This window comes from Myotis daubentonii, chromosome 2 (genome assembly GCF_963259705.1).
Source record: "Myotis daubentonii chromosome 2, mMyoDau2.1, whole genome shotgun sequence".
Taxonomy (NCBI): domain Eukaryota; kingdom Metazoa; phylum Chordata; class Mammalia; order Chiroptera; family Vespertilionidae; genus Myotis; species Myotis daubentonii.
The window spans coordinates 184,833,195-184,853,379 of NC_081841.1; the positions used below are offsets into that span (position 1 = coordinate 184,833,195).

At 38.7% G+C, this 20,185-nt stretch overlaps 1 pseudogene; it reads right to left on the reverse strand.

The window, feature by feature from the left end:
- Nucleotides 1-16,664: 16,664 nt before the first annotated feature.
- Nucleotides 16,665-17,549, reverse strand: LOC132226409 (large ribosomal subunit protein eL6-like; annotated as a pseudogene).
- Between the last annotated feature and the right edge of the window lie 2,636 nt (nt 17,550-20,185).

Here is a 20,185-nt window from a genome sequence, read left to right on the forward strand (position 1 = left end):
GTCGGCAGGACTGGGTTTCTTTCTGAGGCTCCAGGGGAGGATCTGTTCTCTGGTGTTTTTCAGCTTGTAGAGGCTGCTGTATTCCTTGGCTTGTGGCCCCTCGCAGTCTTCAAAACCAACAATGGGTGGCAGAGTTTTCCTCACATTGCATCACTGACACTAACCCTCCTGCCTCGCTTTTTCATCTGGATGATCTAGGACCGTGGTCGGCAAACTCTTTAGTCAACAGAGCCAAATATCAACAGTACAATGATTGGAATTTCTTTTGAGAGCCAAATTTTTAAAAGTTAAACTATGTAGGTAGGTACATTGTTATTAACTTAATTAGGGTACTCCTAAGGCTTAGGAAGAGCCACACTCAAGGGACCAAAGAGCCGCATGTGGCTTGTGAGCCGCAGTTTGCCGACCACAGATCTAGGATAATATATTTTTTTAAAATATATTTCATTGATTTTTTTACAGAGAGGAAGGGAGAGGAATAGAGAGTTAGAAACATTGATGAAAGTGAAACATCGATCAGCTGCCTCCTGCACACCTCTCACTGGGGATGTGCCCGCAACCAAGGTACATGCCCTTGACCGGAATCAAACCTGGGACCTTTCAGTCCACAGGCTGACGTTCTATCCACTGAGCCAAACCTGTTAGGGCTAGGATAATATTTTTATGTTAAAAATCAGCTGATTAGCAACATCAATTCCATTTACAACCTCAATCCTCCTTTGCCACACATGGTAACATATTTCCAGGTTCTGGGATGTAATAACTTAGACATCTTTGGGGGTCATATTGTTTGCTAGCATTATACATCTCTTGAATAATTCATGGGGGGTACAAAAAGACCTATCTTACCAAATATGACTCTTTTGAGTAATTACACTTTTTTTGTCTATTTTTTTGAGCATTTTTTTGACTTAAGGCAGCAGTTCTCAAACTTTTTCATCTTGTGTCCTTTATACACTATTAGAATTTCTTAAGAACCCCAAAGACCTATAGTTTATGTGCGTTATATCTATTGATATTTGCTGCATTAGAAATTAAAACTGAGAAAATTAAACACATTTATTTATTAATTCATTTTAAATGTCCATAATAAACACATTAAATACTAATATAAGTAAGATTTTAATTCAAAATAAACATATTTTATAAAACAAAATTTTAGTGAGAAAAGTGGCATTGGCTCACATTTTTGCAAATCTCTTTCTGGTTTAATGTCTGGTTTGATAGAAGACAGCTGAGTCTTACATTTGATTCTGCATTCAATCTGTTGCAATATGTTGTTTGGGTTAAAGTATATGAAGACCATCCAGCTTCACACAGATATGTAGGTGGAATATGGGGGAGTATTTCAACAGCCTTTGTAGATAATTGTGGATATATTTCTTTGATATTACACTAAAATTTGACAACTGGGGCAAATGTTAAATTTTAAAAGGTTAATTGCAATGTGGAATATGAAAATACATCAATGAGCTTTTTGTAGTCTATTACTGTAGAATCCAGTGGCCTTGAACTTTGAACAGATCTTTTACTCAGCCATGATTTTAGTATACCATTCACCAATAATTTAGAAAATTTGAATTCGCAGAGTTATGAAGATCTTCCAATTGTCAAATTTTAAGACATCAAAAAATCATATTTGTGAATATCATTACTAGTTTCATCAGAAAATACTAAGTTTCGGGAAGCTCACATTGACAATACAAGTTTTCTAAATTTTTCTTTTTCTTTTGAAAGATAAATTTTGTCACTGCCAGCACATCTGCCTTTTCCCCTGTGTTGACTTTTGTGCTAATGGTGCTAAAGCAACAATGAGTAAAACTGCAGATGCCTGAGCTGAATCATGGCAGTGACAGCAAACTGGACTGACATGACATTCTTTACCACACACAGTAAAAGCAAAGCAACAAAAACCAGTTTTACTTAAATAGGTTCATGATAAAGTGATACAAATAATTAATTTTATTAAATCTCAACCCTTTAGTACCTGTTTTAAAAAATATTAGTAATGAAATGGCAGGTGCGTATATTGACTTCTGCTACCTACCAAAATATGGTGTCATCTTCAAGGAATGACCTTGTGCTGTTTATTTCAGTTGATTTTTTTAATATGACAATATTTTTACTTGAAAGAATTGTGGACAGAAACTATGATTTCTGAGACTTGGGTGTTTGGCAGACATACATATTTTTAAATAACCAAATGGGCCAGTCATTTCAAGGAAAATAACCAACAGCGAAAAAGCAAAAGCAAATGATAACTGAGCATTATTATGCCAATGGTTTGGCTGTATGGCCAGATGAAAGTTCTTGGAGACTCCAGGATTGTTGTGGAATATTCTTGGAGAACCTTTATATTGTTATCTGCACAAGGAGATGAAGAATATTACCTTTGCTTACATTAGTGGAGGCTTCCTGACATAATTTCTGATCAGTGACTCTCAATCAAGTTTTTAGCAAGCTGGAAAAAACACACACACAAAACCTTCAAACCCCGTTTCACTCACAGTGTGATATCTATCCATTGGGTGCATCAGTAGTTGACTGTATGTTGGAGGGGCTGTTGTGACTGACTGGCTGCTTGGGTCCTGCTTTTGACACCCTGGTTGCTCTGCTGATCTGTCTTGAGGCAGTCAGTCCTGGGGTCTGACTAGGTGAAGGCTCTTGACCAGTTGTCATGACACCATGAATCTAAGAGGGGTCAAAGGGTCATCTCCCTGGACGGAAAGGAGAAGGGCTGCTTAGGCACACTCCTTCCTGCAAGTGTGTTTGAATGCCTTGCTGGCCGTGGCTCTGCACTGAAGCGCCTCTGGAAGTTTGGAGTTTCTCAATCAAAATAACTCCTGGACACAGGGGACCTTTTCTTTCCTTTTCTTTTCTTTCTTTTCTTTTTTTTTTGGGGGGGGGGGCGCTTTTTTTCTTTGAACTTTCGCTGATGTCCCCATAGCAGCCGGACAATGCTGCAGTGCACTCACTGCTGACATCCCCAGGCTTAGCCACACTTGCTCTGCTCCGGCCAGTCCATGCAGAAGTCAAATGCTACCCGCTTCAAGCAGTAAACACAATGCCGCCCCGAGAGAGTTTATTTATCCCGGCAGTCAGGTGTGTGTGCCTCACTACCTCTTCATGAACCGGAAAAGAGAATTTTCCTATTTGTCTCTCTTCAACTAAATGAAATTCTTCAGGCATTATCTGCAACTGCTGAGCCTTAATGCTTCCTTTCAAATTTCAATCAGCTCCACAAGGCAGATGTGCTTGTCTCCTGTGACTTTCTTGTCATTTGTAAGTGCCACTTTGTAGTTTTAATATCATCTCAAATGTCAGGGCTCTGGCATGGTTCTAATTTTAGTCCCTCTCGATCTTTCCTCCATTGTTTATAGAAATGGCAGAAAACACCCCCTGCTCAGTAAGGCTATGCTAAGCATTTTGTCACATGTGGCTTAAACTTCTGAATTCATCTGGTTCCTTGAAGACTTTATTTTTTTCAATCACAAGGGGGATTACATTATCAACAAGAGGTATTTGGTTCCCATGAGCAGATGTACAGGATATACTCTGTTGTCCAGGTTTTTTTGCACTTTCCAATTCCTCAGCATTGCAGAGTCATGAAGGATTATTAAGCTGTAAGTAATGAGTTGTTCAGTTTATTAAATGTGATAGTCTGCCTCTAATTTGGCTTAATCAAATAGTGCTTTATTTCCTCTGATAGCACGAAGTCCAGGAGGTCTGGTGGTTCTGTGACGTCCCATGTCCCAGCCCCCTCCTGTCATTTGTCCTCCCATACTTACCTCAGGGCTTTTGTCTTCCCACTCATCACCTCGTGGTTGCAAGGTGGCTCCAGGGCCGCCTTGTGTTTTGGCTCCAGGCTGGAGGAAGAGGAGGAGCCAGCAGCCCATCTCCTTCAAAGGCTTTTGTCTGTTCTTATTTGGGAGAGGATGGCATCTCCAGAGATGTTTGCCTAAATCAATGGGCCAGAACTATCTCATGACCTTGTTCTCCACCTCTGCACCTCATGCTCATGCAAGGGAGGCTGTGAGGCTGAATGTTTCTAGTAGGATTTGCTGCTGCCTGAAAAAAATTGAAATTCTTTGGGAAACAATAGGGGGAATATTTCGTGTACAATCAAAGACACCCATCTTAATTCTCTTCTGAGTCTAATGATCAATCTTTCTAGTTTCTGATCCATGCTTCTCTAGACTCTGAATGTTTTTCCGATTAACCTTATGCCATTTCTCACTTAGAGTCCTTGGCAGGTTGCATGTATCTTGGTTAGAAAAAACACCAAAAATACCTCAAGTATCTTGACTCCTCTTAAAGGGTATGTGTTGCATCCATAGACCTTCATTTTGGAAACTGAGACACACTCTGGTTATCTCATAACCATGAGTCTCCTAGTTTTCTAATCTGCGTGCCCTTATTGAACCTCAGTATCTGGATTTTTATGAGATTTATTCCCTTAGATTCAAAGCACTTTACCACCCATTCTGAAATCAGTTTTGCTTTTTAGACCATTGGAAAGCTATACATACGGTGACCCATAAATACCTCTGAGAAAGTCTCAAAAGCTTTAAACAGCGATCTTCCCTCAATAGGACAAAAGGAGGAATTTGTGCCTCATAATGCAGCTGTTTTCTGTATTATGTACGTAAACCCTGAGTGCACTCTAACCACATTCCCTGAACTTAATGTATTTGAATTGTCAGGAGGACCAGGGAGAGGCTCTGATTGAGGATTTTCCCTCTGGTATTGCTGCTTTTCTGGTCAGGGGAGGATTGATGCAATTATTTGGACAGGAAATCTGAATTCCTAATTTTCTTTCCAAGTAGGACAAATGCTCGGTAGAAACCTAGGATTCTGGAGCTAATAGGGGACCTGAGCACCTCTGGTTAAATGCCTGTATTTCATAGTCCAGGGCACCTTGCTTCGGGGACAGTGAGTTATTAGAAGTCATGTTAGTAAACAGGGCACATCTAGGCTTAGAATCCAAGATTTTTCATGCCTGGCCAGAGGGTTTTGTCCTAGATTAATTTTTAGGGGTAAGATTTTATCTTACTTTGCTATTCTCCTTCACTTAGGAAGGCTTGAACCACCAAAAAGCCTGACCAGCTAGAGGAGCAGTGGGTACCTCTGGGACACCCAGCTACCTGGTACCAACGGGTAGAACTGAAACAGTTTTTGTAAGGGCATTAAAGGATTTCCACCAAATCTCCTTGTATTTTCTATTATGTTGAGCACCTTAGTTTTCCCTCCTGCACTTAAAAAGTGTGTTGTTACCATACGTTATATCATTGCAATTGGATTATAAGTGTTGAATTTCAAAGAAAAGTCAGAAATTTATTTAATTCACCTTAGTGACATACCTTATTTAGTGCAGAAGTCTTCCATATACAGGAAGATCAATCACATCACAGATTTTCTTAATTGCACTTCACTCTTGAGTGCAATTAAAAGCATCCGTACTGCACTGCTTAATGCTTATAGTCTAAGACTTCTAAGTCTAATGTAGGAGGTGCTTTTAAAAGATACAGAGACCTGGGTTCCACTTCCCTGTTCTATACCCTCCAGGTTCTGGATTAATTGGTTTCAGGTGTGTGCTGGACATTGGAATTATTAGAATAAAATGAAGCAAATCACATCAAATTCCTCAGGTGATGTTAAAGTATAGTCAGTGAGGAGATAAACATTTTTATGTGTTTATCAAAACATTACATTTAAGTAATCAGTTTTCATGAAATTTAATATACATTTTATTTTGCTGTGTGAAATGTTACACATAGGTCTTTTAGTCTGATTTATCTGAATACATAGTATATACTTAGGATATATAGGGTGTCCCAAAAATGTATACACATATTTGAATAATTATAAAGGCAGTGTTTATTAAAATACATTTCATTTTCAAAATTGAGCTATGGGCTATGAAAATGTGTGTACAGTTTTGGGGACACCCTGTGTAATAAATATTGATAGTGTGCTCAATGATATCTCTTCTACAACTGTGATTTTGTTGTAACTGCCTTTAAAGGCATAGTAATCAATCAGACCCTATTGAGGGGGAGCTGGACTGAGCATAAGGAGAGGTGGTCAGGTTTCATGTGTCATTAAATGATTCAAATCATTACTTAATGAAAATAATTAGTTCTTTGGCACATAATGATAGTTTTCCTCAATATCCATTCTTCTTTCTTCTTTAATCATGGAACTTCCAAATGCTAGCTGGGCACATAATTTCCCAGGATAAAAACGAAATTCCCCAATCTTTTTCACAGCTGGTGTGGCCATATAATTAAATTCTTGCTGAGGTGATGTGAGCAGAATTGGTATAGGAACCCTTCAGTAAGGATCCTTATGGGAGGGATCGTGTACTTTTGCCTGTTCCTCTTCCCTCTAGCTCATTCTTTCTGGATACGTGGCCCAAGCAGGGGCAGCCTTCTTGATTAATAAGGTTGCTGCCATGTGGTAGGAATGGCCGAGGTCCTACTGATTGTGGAGCATTATACTTGCCTACATAAGAGAGGAAAATTATTTCTAGCTTCAGCCACAGTTATTTTGTGTTTTCTGTCTCATTAAGCCGAACTGGATTTATAGTTCATTCTGACTGACAGTTGGATGTGTCGATACTAATTGGAGGTGGAGCACAGTGAAAAGAGGGTCTGGCTAAGTCTGGAAATGTACTGAAAATAGCAGAGCCTAAGAAAGCCCATTTGAAGCTGTTGGTACTTTTTCAGAGTACCTATTTTTTATCCACACTCCAGTTTGTTTTTATTATATTTTGGCTTTTTTAGTTGTCTTAATATTTTCTGTTTTCATTTTGATGAATTATGATCAAAGTTAGCAAAACCAAGAGGCAGAATGAATCAGAAAATTTGCTGCCTCAAGAAAATAAATTGCTTTACAAAGAACCTCAGATAGCACTTCCTCAAGGCCCACACCTGTCATATGGATTCTGAGCACAGTAGGTCTCAAGAATAAAGTTATTAATCCAATGGATTAAACTTGAAGATGAACAGAAATTATTTTTCAAAGTAGATCCAGAATTTGAGACCCACATGCAAGTAAACCACTGATATTTTGTTTCATGATATCAGCTATTGCACAACGGGTTTGATACATTTTTTAAAATGTGTATTGAAACCACAAGTACCTACATGGAGCAATATCAAACTCAGTTAAAGGATATTGAAATTATCTAAAAATAGTGGAAAGAAAATAGTGAAATCACAGTTCATTGTTGGATCAGAACTAGTCACTCACTATCATTGCACGGATATCTAATGGCTTGATATGGGAATAGATGCACCCAACAACAGGAGAGAGAAGTGGTCTTTAGCACCAGTCAGGTAGTTATTCAAACTACTTGCCTATTAATCTCCACTGGCCACCATGGAACTTATGACATGTCATACACTCAATTTGTATAGAAATACTAGATAAATTAAAGTATTACAGAAAATGTTTGTCTCAGAATTTATAAAAAAAAGATTGAAGTCAGCAGGGAGTGTTCAACATGAGCAAAAAAGTGTGTTAAGGTGTAAAAAGAATGAGTTATATAAGAAATCATGCCCAACCAACATGGCTCAGTGGTTGAGTGTCAACCCATGAACCAGGAGTTCACGGTTTGATTTTAGGTCAGGGCTCATGTCCTGGATGTGGGTTCCATCCCCAGTGAAGGGTGTGCAGGAGGAAGCATTGACAAGTTGACATGAAGACCTGAACAAAATAGTATGAATTAGTATGCATTTCAGATTTCTTGATTTTTACGGAATAAAATAAATTGGAAGACTGCACATGGTAAAAGAAACAAATAAGAAAAGGATTTTACTATGAATTGAATTTTAAAATTTAAAGTGATTAATCAAATTATTTTGACAATGAATGAGTCACAATATTTTGATTGATTCAAACCAGTGTCTGATGTAAATAGTTTATTATAGAGAATAGTTAAAAGACAGCAGAAACTATATCATTGAATCAACTAGATATGTCCAGTTCAAGTTTTACAAATACATGGAAAACTAAAAGTTCTTCTAATTTTTAGGTGCTGAGAATCAGAGTAATGATTAATTAGATTGGGAATTTGTCTCTGTAGTAAAAGATGATCTTGACAATAGAGGGAAATAATGGAGTTTCTATTCTAAGAAACATTCTCCCCAAAGTAATCTTGCCTTTATTGGGACCAGATAAGCAAAATTTGAGAATTATTCCCTTTAGATTCCCAAAGAATAGTGAACTTGTGAAAATGAAGAAATCTTAGTTTTATACTCTGAAATAAGGAAGAGATAAGGGTAATGGGCTGAATGAAATGTAAACCCATCAATTGCACCTTCAACTTTATTTTACTGAAGTGAGCAAAAAGATTTTATACCTATGTCTACCAAGGCACAAAGATTTAAATAGTTAATTATTTAAGTCATATATATTTGAAAGCCTGTTTTGGGGCCATAATTGAATTTGATTGCCATTCAGATGTTCTGCATACTTTTTCTTTTTAAATTTTTTCTCTCTGTATAATTGAAGACTATATACAATGACAACAAACTGATTTATTTCTTCTCCAAAAGAGGCCAAAACCAATAATCATGTTCTGCTATAATAGATGTGAGTTGAGGAATCAGGTGGTTAATTTGCTCCACATGAAGCATTGAATGGAAAACAACATCTTAGCACTTTCCTTTCTTTTTAAAAAGCAAATGATATGTCTTTCTCAAATCTAAACAAATTAGAGATACTACTGTCCCCTGATCCTTGCCCTTTTAACTCGAACAATATGGGTCGCTCAACTCATCATTATACATTGCTCATAGAGTTAGGCTAATACAAAAACTTTCTTTTACAGGTATTTCAAACTTATTTGTTAAAGATAACTTGTAAGCCTTGCTTTCCTAATTGAAGAATTTAAGTAATCTGTAGAATTTTCAAATATGTCCTAAGCAATGAATTGTTTCCATTTTTAAATATCTCAATACTTTTAGAATAAGCAGGGTAATTTTTTCATAGTCTACTTTACTAAAAGAAGAAAAGTAAAAATATGCCATCAAGCTTGACTAAAAACATAGAAATTTAAAATTTATGGTAGGTCATTAATAGTCTTAAAAACAATTTAAATGCATATGGTCCCTCTGTACTTAGACAATAACTGAAAATCACTTAGAAATTATTTATTTTGACCCTTCCTTCTATTTTTAGATTAATTAAAAGTAATATTTATATTATTATATCTTAATTTACATTATTAAATGCTCATTATAGAAAATTTTAGAGTGCAGAAAAGTATAAAATATCACAGAATCTCACCACCATGAGATGCTACAAGTATTTTTAATATTTCTTTCTATCTCTTTGTCTCTCTTCCTCCTCTATTCATTGTATTTCCAAATCACAATCCAAAAAGTTATTGCAATCCCACTGGTAATAAAATGTTTTGTCACACTTCTATCAATATTATTTGTAGTACATTTGAAAATGTAAAGGTATGAGTAGTATTTCATAGTTGGAAAAACATTTTTTAAACTACTGGTCATGATGCATTTAATTTTTCAAATATTTAGACCCTTAAATCTTCTCTTTCATGAAGTTTTGGTCATGTTTTTCCTTCAATTGCCTGTTGGGATCTTAGTATTTTTGTAATTAAATTTGTAATTTCTCATATGTATTGCATCTATTTTGCTAAAATTGAAAACAGTTGATACTATATTTCATTGTCTTAGCAATCACCTTCTTTCATTGTTGTGTTGAAAGAACAAAATTTGCCAGTCTTAGCAATTGTGAATTTGTATGCTTTCAAATTTTTGTATTCTTAAAATCATTCTAAGTTCCAAACTTAAGATTTTAATTGGAATTATGTTTAACCTACAAATTGAGTTACAAGAAATTGACAACTTCTTTCTCTGCAACTAGAAAACATGGATGTTCCTGAAGATTGGCTTATTTACATCATTTAGAACATATTGTAGAAAAAAATGTCTTTTCACAAGAAAGTAACTAGAAAAAAGGCAACAGTTTCAATGCTTTTGTAAAAACTACAAATTTTGCTGCAAGGTTATTGTTGGTATAATGAAAAATTGTTTGATTTTTGTGTATTTATCTTGTGTGTTTCTACTCTACTGAACTTTCTTATAAATTGGAGGTTGTCTTTCTTATAAATTTTCTAGATATAAGCCACATCAGTCATTAATAATGATACTATTATCTTTCTCTAATTATTGTCATCTGTTTTTAGTTTCACTGTAGCATCCAGAATAATGCTAAAAGGGAATGATGATTATAATCTTCTTTAATGAGATTGACTCTCCTCCACTTAATAATGGCAATGACTTTTGGTATGAGATTATGTCTCATGTTTTATTACCAGATTTTTAAAAAGCTTATAAAATCAAGAATGGTGATTAAATTTTATAAAGCATATTTTTAACCAAAAAACTGGGCAACTGCAAGGTTTTTGTTTGTTAGTTTGATGCTAAAATCCTTATTATTAAAGCATCCAACATTCATTCTTGATTTTAGTGAATTATAAATGTGCTGATATTTTAGTTGGGCATTTTATATATACATACAGAAATACATGAAGTTGATCTGTATTTTGTTTTGTTCATTATCAAATTTTGATTATGAGGATTTTGGTGCATTTATAAGATAAATTGCTCAGCTTATCTCTTTCCTAGGTGTTGAAAGACATATAAGTATCTGAAATGTAGTAAGTTAACAGTTAAAATAATTCACCCATGTACCTAGGGACTTTTTTGGAAGTGGTCTTTCCCCCATTCATTCTTTGTTTATAGATAAATTCATGCTTTCTGCTCTTTTAATTGAGCTTGGCTGTTTTATATTGCTCTAGGGCAGTGATGGTGAACCTTCTGAGCTCTGCGTGTCAGCATTTTGAAAAACCCTAACTTAACTCTGGTGCCGTGTCACATATAGAAATTTTTTGATATTTGCAACAATAGCAAAACAAAGACTTCTATTTTTGATATTTATTTTATATATTTAAATGCCATTTAACAAAGAAAAATCAACCAAAAAAATGCGTTCATGTGTCACCTCTGACACGCATGTCATAAGTTCGCCATCACTGCTCTAGGGCATCTACCTTTTTCCTTCCTTCCTTCCTTCCTTCCTTCCTTCCTTCCTTCCTTCCTTCCTTCCTTCCTTCCTTCCTTCCTTCCTTCCTTCCTTCCTTCCTCTCTCTCTCTCTCTCTCTCTCTCTCTCTCTTTCTCTTTTTCTTTCTTTCTCTCTTTGCATTTTGCCTCTAACCTTGTGTATCTTTTTAATTATTTACTTTTACTTTTTTGCATCATTTATTTCAGGTTTAGAAATAAATAATGGGGGGAAAAGTAAATATAAAAATTCAAATCCATACATCATTTTACTTTAATGTAAGAGTTTAAAGTCTCTGGTAAACTGGTATGTTTGATAGCTCATTCTGCTTTCTGCTTCTTTTTATGTTCTTACCTATCTTGCAGAGCTGTTAACAGGGTAACTGAATTAATAGCATGGTTTCTGGCATAGCATAAACTCTCATTGAACATATAGGGGGAGATAACATATTCTTGTGGTTCATTAGCTTGGAAGCCCAGCTTTCTGAGTTAAAATACCAGTTCTGACACTTACTAGCTATTTGTCATTGAATAAATCACTGAATATATGATCCTCAATTTCATTTCCTAAGAAATGGGAAAAATAAATGAACTAAATAGTTGTCAGGAATAAATTTTAAAAAATAAAGCAAACGTACAACACCTGGCATAGAGTGAGAGTTAAATAAATATTAGCTATTCTTATTCTTTGCAGAACTTTGAATCTTCCTTTTTTTGTTCTGTAATGATTTGGAAAACAGGTGTGCATCCTGTTTATAATTCCAGTGATGATTAACTTTTAAGTTTCTAAAAAAATACACAATCTAATCTAAATTTTTTCTAATTGATGAATTGCAATATAATGACTTCTTACTTTGCCCTATGTAAGGCTAAATGCAGCACACTTTTAGCAAACTTTTACATTTTTATCCTTTTGCTAATACATCTAAATTTTATTGGCATATATTAGTAACTACACAATTTTTGCCTACTGCCTTATTTCATAAAAGATAATTTAAAATTTTATATTAATTTATCTCAATCACAGACAAATGCTTAGATATATAAATATGTACTTGCTTAATTTTATTCAATGGTCAGTCTTGGGTTTTTCTTTTTTAAAATATTTTTAAAAAAATTGATTTCAGAAGGAAGGGAGAGGGAGAGAGAGATAGAAACATCAAAACAATGAGAGAAAATCATTGATCAGCTGCCTTCTGCACGCCCCACACTGGAGACTGAGCCTGCAACCCAGGTATGTACCCTGACCGGGAATTGAACCGTGACTTCCTGGTTTATAGGTTGACGCTCAACCACTGACCCATGTCGGCCGGGCTGTCTTGGGTTTTTCTTTATGCTGTTCTACATATTTTTGGCACTTAATTGTTATGAAATTCTTGGTCATATGAAATATATTTTGAATCATGTTTTTCAGGCAATCTACATGAAAACTATTTTTCAGTTTCCTTATCATGCCTGAAAAAAAATCTTTCCATCTCATTTGTGAATAAACAGTTATTTTGATAGAGGAAATTCTCTAATTTCTTAACTGACTCTATGAACATCATTTTATTTCTTTTGGAATCTAGTCTGATAGAAGAGAAATATAAAGATAATATGATGTCTCTTTAATTGTTGAAAACCAGGATTTTTGTTTTTTCTTGATCTAACATATTTGTCAAATTTTACATTCTGTTTCTGGAATGAAGAAAATATTTTTTATCTAAAGATGGAGTTACTTTTTTCAGTTCAAAGTATTTATTTTTAATTTCTAATATATATAGTATATACTTATATATATCATTATATATAATACTAGAGGCCCGGTGCACAAAAATTTGTGCACTCTGGGGGAGGCGGGTCCCTCAGCCCGGCCTGTGCCCTCTCGCAGTCTGGGACCCCTCGGGAGATAACGACCTGCTGGCTTAGGCCTGCTCCCGGGTGGCAGAGGGCAGGCCCAATCCCTAAGTGCAGCCCCTGGTCGGGCTCAGAGCAGGGCCGATTGGGGAGTTGGGGCGCCGCCCCCTGTCATGCACAGAGCAGGGCGGATTGGGAGGTTGTGATGCCACCCTCAGTCACGCTCAGGGTAGGGCCGATTGGGGGGTTGGGGCACCGCCCCCTGTCACACTCAAGGCAGGGTCAATGGGGAGGTTGCGGTGCCACCCCCTGTCACGCACAGAGCAGGGCCCATCAGGGGGGTTGGAGCTCCGTACCCTGTCACGCACAGAGCAGGGTCGATCAGGGGGTTGGGGAGCTCCCCCCTGTCATGCACAGAGCAGGGCCGATCAGGGGGTTGAGGAGCTCCCCCATGTCACTCACAGAGTAGAGCCGATAGGGGAGTTGGGGCACCACCCCCTGTCACACACAAAGCAGGGCGGATCAGGGGGTTGGGGTGCTGCCCTCTATCACCCACAGAGCAGGGCCGATCAGGGGGTTGATGCGCCGCCACTGTCACACTCAGGGCAGGGCCGATGGGGAGGTTATGGCTCTACCCCATCACACACAGAGCAGGGCCTGTGGGGGGAGGGTTTGGGCGCCACACCCTGTCACACACAGAGCAGGGTCGATCAGGGGGTTGGGGCACCGCATGCTGTCACACACAGAGCCGCAGGATGATCAGGGTGTTGGGGAGCTCCCCCCTATCAGGCACAGAGCAGGGCTGACCAGGGGCTTGGGGCGCCTTCCCCTGTCACAAACAGAGCAGGGAGAATAAGGAGGTTGTGGCCCTGCCCCCTGTAACACACAGAGCTGCAGGGCGATCAGGGGGTTGGGGAGCTCCCCCCTATCAGGCACAGAGCAGGGCCGATAAGGGGACTGGGGTGCCGCCCCTGTCACACACAGAGCAGGGCCCGTGGAGGGGGTTGGGGCGCCGCACCCTGTCACACACAGAGCAGGGCCAATCAGGGGGTTTGGGCGCCACACCCTGTCACACACAGAGCTGCAGGGCGATCAGGGGGTTGGGGAGCACCCCCTATCAGGCACAGAGCAGGGCTGATCAGGGGGTTGGGGCGCCTTCCCCTGTCAGGAACAGAGCAGGGCGGATAGGGAGGTTGTGGCCCCGCCCTCTGTCACACACAGAGCTGCAGGGCGATCAGGGGGTTTGGGTGTTGCCCCCTTTCACGCTGATCCCGGTACCAGGAGGCCTCGTGGCTCTGCTGATCCCGGTGCTGGGAGGCATATTACCCTTTTACTATATAGGATAGAGGCCTGGTGCATGGGTGGGGGCCAGCTGGTTTGCCCTGAAGGGTGTCCTGGATCAGGGTGGGGGTCCCCACTGGGGTGCCTGGCCAGTCTGGCTGAGGGGCTGAGGGCTGTTTTCAAGCTGGCGGGTGACTGAAGCTCCCAACTGCTCCTCTTTTTCTTTTTCTTTTTTTATTCTGGGCCAGCTTTAACTCTGACTCCAGCTCTGAGGCCTCTGCTGCTGAAAGCAGGTATCTGGTTTGTTTGGGTTCTATAATCGAAGCACTGTATCAACTCCAGCTCGGAGATCCCGGCTCGCTGAAAGCAGGTTTCTGGGGTTTTGTTTAGCTTCTATATTTGTAACTATGTTTCAAACTGCAAGCTCAGAGGCCAGCAAGGCAGGCGGGGAACGTTGGTTTCCTCTGTCACTGAAGCAAGCAAGCCCCATGTTAGCTTCCAGCTGCCTGGCTGCCGGCCGCCATCTTGGCTGGCAGTTAATTTGCATATGGCCCTGATTAGCCAATGGGAAGGGTAGTGGATGTACGCTAATTACCATGTTTCTTTTTTATTAGATAGGGTATGTCATTATATATATTAATTTCTTTTTTCTCTTTGTTACTTTTTCCTCCATTTGATAATCTACTCTTAATCATTTTTCTTTTAAAAAAATATAGTTTTATTGGTTTCAGAGAGGAAGGGAGAGGGAGAGAGAGATAGAAGCATCAATGATGAGAGAGAATCATTAATCGGCTGCCTCCTGCACACCCCCTACTAGAGATCTAGCCCACAATCCTGGCGTGTGCCTTGAATGGGAAACCTCTTGGTTCCTAAAACAATGCTCACCTGGGCTGGGCTTAATCTTTTTTCTTTTTCTTTTGTATGCTGTGGTAGACTAGGAGCTAATTATGTGGGAATTCTTACTTTTAAAGATGCTTATTCTACTTTAATCTTACTCTTGCAGTTTTTGAGACGACCTCAGGTTTTTCCTTATCTCAGATTACATTTCAACTTTTTCTATTACCTTTATGCCTTACCTTGATCTCCTTTTAGAGCAACATATTTTATATAAATTTTTTTCAATGAAGTCTCTGATTTCTTGCATATCTTTCAGAAAAATGAAATCTCTTTTCCTAAAAAGTATTCTTTTACTTACAACAAATAGTTTTCAGAGATAATTCCTTGAAGTCTTTAAGACAATTGATATTTCCTTCTTTATACCATAGAAATATCATTCACAAGGAAAATGAGGATTTATTACTTCTTTATCTTTGATTGAAGAGGCATTGTTGTAGCTTTAGTGTTTGCCAGATAGAAAATAAAGTCTTTCTTTGGCTGCGCTCAATATCCACCTAGTGCTTGTTGAAAACCTGTCTCTGACCAATATCAGAGCTGTGAATTTAAAAGTAGAATTTATTCAATACAGTTCTCCTAGACTTAGATCAACCCTTCTCCTGCCCTGCAACTCAAGAGCTTTGACTCAGGGATTGAGAAACTCTACCTCAAGTCACCTGTGGCAGTTCATGGTTGTTTTCAGAAGCATTTATGTGAACAATTAGAATGTCGGACATATTCTGAAAACAGAGTTCCCCTGTCTCTGTTTCTACATGCACATCATAAAATGTTATAAATTTGAGTCTGAATATATAAATAGGGATTTGCAGCAACCAGCCCAGGAAACTAACCCCTCATCTACAGTAACCGGTTCAGGAAGCCAGCCTTCTTTATATGTCAGACCTAAAGGAAGTCTCATTCCTACCTCTAGCAATCAGTCCAAGAAGACAAACAATAACTACAATCAGCCCCAAATGCTCATGACTTGATTAATAATTGACAGCTTCCCTATTTTTCACCTATGCTTCCCCTTTAGCACCAACCAGAGAAAGCCAAACATACACCCCTAACCAATCATATGGAACACCCAGCTCTTAGCTTCTCCAGGCCAACAGACTCCAATCAAGGCCTACCTGGAGACTTCCCTTTTTCTGCTATGAAACTATCCCACTCCTCTGCCTGCCTTTAAGTCTTTGTGAAATGCAAGTGATGGTGACTACCTTCAGGTTTTGAATAAGTAGCCTTTGCCTGATCTCATTTTGTTTATTTCCAAAAATGATATACTCTGGTCATTATGTTTTGAAGTTCTAGGTCTTTTAGAATGCCTGTTAAACGAGTATACCAATGCATGTTTGGGGGATATAGTGGTGTGGTGGCCACATGGGGGATGTAACTTTTACAACCTATAAGAGAGTGCCTGCATGGTGGGGTGAAGCAAGGTGGGTGGGGGATGGATGCACTTTTTTTTTTTTTTTGGACTCTCTAACTTCAAGCTCTTGAAAGACAGTGGGATGATGGACAGTGGCTACAAGGTTTGCCATTTTTTTTTTCGGTTATTTAATCGGGTTGTTATAAGAAATTTAGAACACCAGTTTGTGAGGATAAAGCCCATTGGTGAAAGCGAACAGAGAGCGGAGGCAGCCCTGGAGCTGAGGAACAGCTTTGATTTTTGGCAGAATTTGTGAGCCCACCCACAGCTTTCTGGTCAACCTTGCACTGTTCTGTAATCTCGTATTTCTCTTTCTCTCTGTCGAAGATCTCACCCTCCTGGTGTCTGGACTTGCGCAGCTTCTTCTTCTTGAAGTAAGCATCAGTGAGATGTTTCGGGATTTTCACACCGCTGATAGCAATTTTGGTGGAGGTGGCGATGACAAATTTCTAGTGTGTTCTACGAAGAGGAACTCGATTGAGGGACAGAGGTCCAGTCACAAGTGGCAAGCCACTGCCCAGCTGCTTCAGGAAAACCACCCTCTTGCCTCTGTGGCGCCCGGTGAGGATGATCAGAATGGTTCAGGAGTGATGCTGGCCCGCAGTCTCCTCACATGCTGACTGGAGGGTTTCTTGCTCTGACTCAGTAGCTTTCGAGGCACATCTTCAGGAGGATAATATATAGGCATTTGCAGAGTTTAACCACTCGGGTACCACCATTCTTGTCACCACCAACTGGTTTTGTGACAGTAGCAAGAACTTTCTCCTTCTTTTTCTTTTCAATCCTGGATTTAGAGGCCGAATACTTCCTTTTGTACATGGCCTTTCGCGAATACATAGCTGACCAGGAATATCTGCCAGTTCCTCTGACGAGGACGGGGTTTCGGCTGCCGTGGGGTTTCCCCTTCTTAGGGGCCTTAACCTTGCCGCCAGCATCAGCCTTCCTCTTGGCTTCAGGTTTCTTCTCCTTAGTATCAGGTGTCTTCTCCTTAGTGTCCGGCTTCTCAGTTTTCTTTTCACCCGCCATCTTACAAGATGGGAAAAAAGGTTTGGCGTTTTTTTACCAACATCTAAGCAGCACATACTGTTCTGTTTTAGAGAACAACACATATCCAGTCCAGCAGTTTTATTGATTAGTCTACCTCCATCCATTTTCTACTAGAAGTTCCTCCAAAACTATACAAATGATTCACTATTATCCTTCATTTCCTGTAGTATTGTACATTTAAAATTTTTCCAGGTCCTTACACCTATTCCAAAAGGGGAAATTTGGAGATTACCAGGAATTGCTACAGAAATGCGATCTTAACCTGGAACTCAATCTATCCAGTTTTGAAATCTATAAACCTGGACTTAGATCTCTTGATTTCCTGTCTCTTAGATCATCTGCTGTTTGCTTTTACTAATATTTCCATAGCTCATCTGAGTCCTTAGCCAACTCTTTGGAATGAATTTGGAAAAGTTACTCCCCACAATAACAGCTGTAGAGTTTTGAACAAGTAACTTAATCTTCTTAAGCCTTAATTTTGTGATAAAAAAGGTGGATAATAGGATTGTCAAGGCATTGAATATTTTAGGTACTTTTCATGCATCATTATGTATTACTGTTAATCCTCTCAGAAACCCTATGGGACAGAGACTATTGGCATTCCAATTTACAGATGAGAAAACTAAGGTTCACTAAGGTTCAATTTGCCCAAGATCATATATCTAGTGAGTGGTAGAGCCAGATTTGAAACCAGGCAGTCTTAATCAGGATTCTTTTTGTAAACTACAACACCGTTTTAATTTAATTTTTATTGAATTTATTGGGGTGACATTGGTTAATAAAATTATATAGGTTTCAGGTGTACAATTCTAGAATACATGATATGTATATAGTATTGTGTGTTCACTATTCCAAGTCAAGTCTTCTTTCATCACCATTTATCCCCCCTTCACCCTCTCCTTCCTTCCCCACCCCCTTTCTCTCTGGTAATCACCATACTGTTGTCTGCATCTATGATTGTGTTGTTTTTTTAATTAATCCCTTCATCTTTTTCACCCAGTACCCCAAATCCCTCTTCCATCTGACAGTTGATAATCTATTATCTGTGACTATGAGTGTATTTCTATTTTGTTTGTTAGTTTATTTTGTTCTTTAGATTCCACTTGTAAGTGAAATCATATGGTACTTGTCTTTCTCTAACTGGCTAATTTCACTTAGCATAATACACTCAACGTCCATCCATGCTGTCCCAAATGGTAAGATTTCCTTTTTATGGCCAAGTAGTATTACATTGTGTAAAGTACTACTCAGCTTTTTTATCCACTCATCTACTGATGAGCACTTAGGCTGCTTCCAAATCTTGGCTACTGTAAACAGTGCTGCAATGAATATAGGGGTTCATATACTCTTTCAAATTAGTGTTTCGGGTTTCTTCGGCATATTCCCAGAAGTGGGATCACTGGGTCAAACGGCAGTTCCATTTTTAATTTTTTGAAGTAAATTCATACTCCTTTCCATGATGGCTGCATCAATCTGCATTCCCACCAACAGTGCATGAGGTTTTCCCTTTTCTCCATATCATTGCCCACACTTGTTGTTTGTTCATTTATTGATGATAGCCATTCTGACAGGTGTGAGGTGATATCTTATTTGTGGTTTTAATCTGTATTTATCTGATAATTAATGATGTTGAGCATCTTTTCATATGTCTATTGACCATCTGTATTTCCTCTTTGGAGAAGTGTCTATTCTGGTCTTTTACGCATTTTTAATTGAAATGTGTGTGGGTTTTTTTTTTTGCATGTGTTGAGCTCTATAAGTTCTTCATATATTCTGGATATTAACCCCTTATCAGATATATCATTGATGAATATACAAGACAGTTTTTAAATCTACATTGTCACAATTAGATTTAAAAGCTGTGTTGTATAAACTTAGCTACACCTAAATTTAAAAGATTATGTGAAAAGAGGATAGGTAGGTGCAAATGACAGGGACTTCACAGTATACTGAGCTCCCCAGAATTGCAAGTGTTGAAGATTCCTGTAGGGCATGTGTCCATGACAAGGGCACAGGTCAGCAGCATGGCCTAATGGAAACATTTAGAGACACAGATTTGAATGGTGTCATAACCTTGGGGTATATTTAGTGCTGCAATTTCCTTTGGAACTCATTCCAAAAGAACTCTATGGTTTGGGACATTTCCAACCACTCTGGGGAGGAATCTGGGAGGTCTGGGAATTTGAAATTTCATCAGATCCAACATAGACAATCTTAGGGGCAAGATAGGTTTAGGAAGCAATTTATGCTTTCCACAGAAATCCCTGGACTTCTGCAACTTTCTGGAGTTTGGGGATGTGGTGAGGAGGGCCTTATGGGACTGTCTGTGTAGTACTTGGAGGCCACAGTAAGTGGCATAAAGTGAAACAATGCAGCAGTGAACAGTTATTATTCATGTAGCTGTCCAGGATTTGATTTCCTGTCTGTGCGAAGGGAATTCCCCATCTTATGAGTATTTGTGGAGAGTCAGCTTCCCATTATAGAAGAAAAAAAATGCTAAACACACACTTTCCCAATCCTTTTGTAGATAGGAACACTGAATCGGAACTTCACTGTGTACAAAGTCAGAACCATGAAGGGTCCTTTTAGGTATGCAGTGGTTGGAGCAAGATCAGGTTTTCTGGG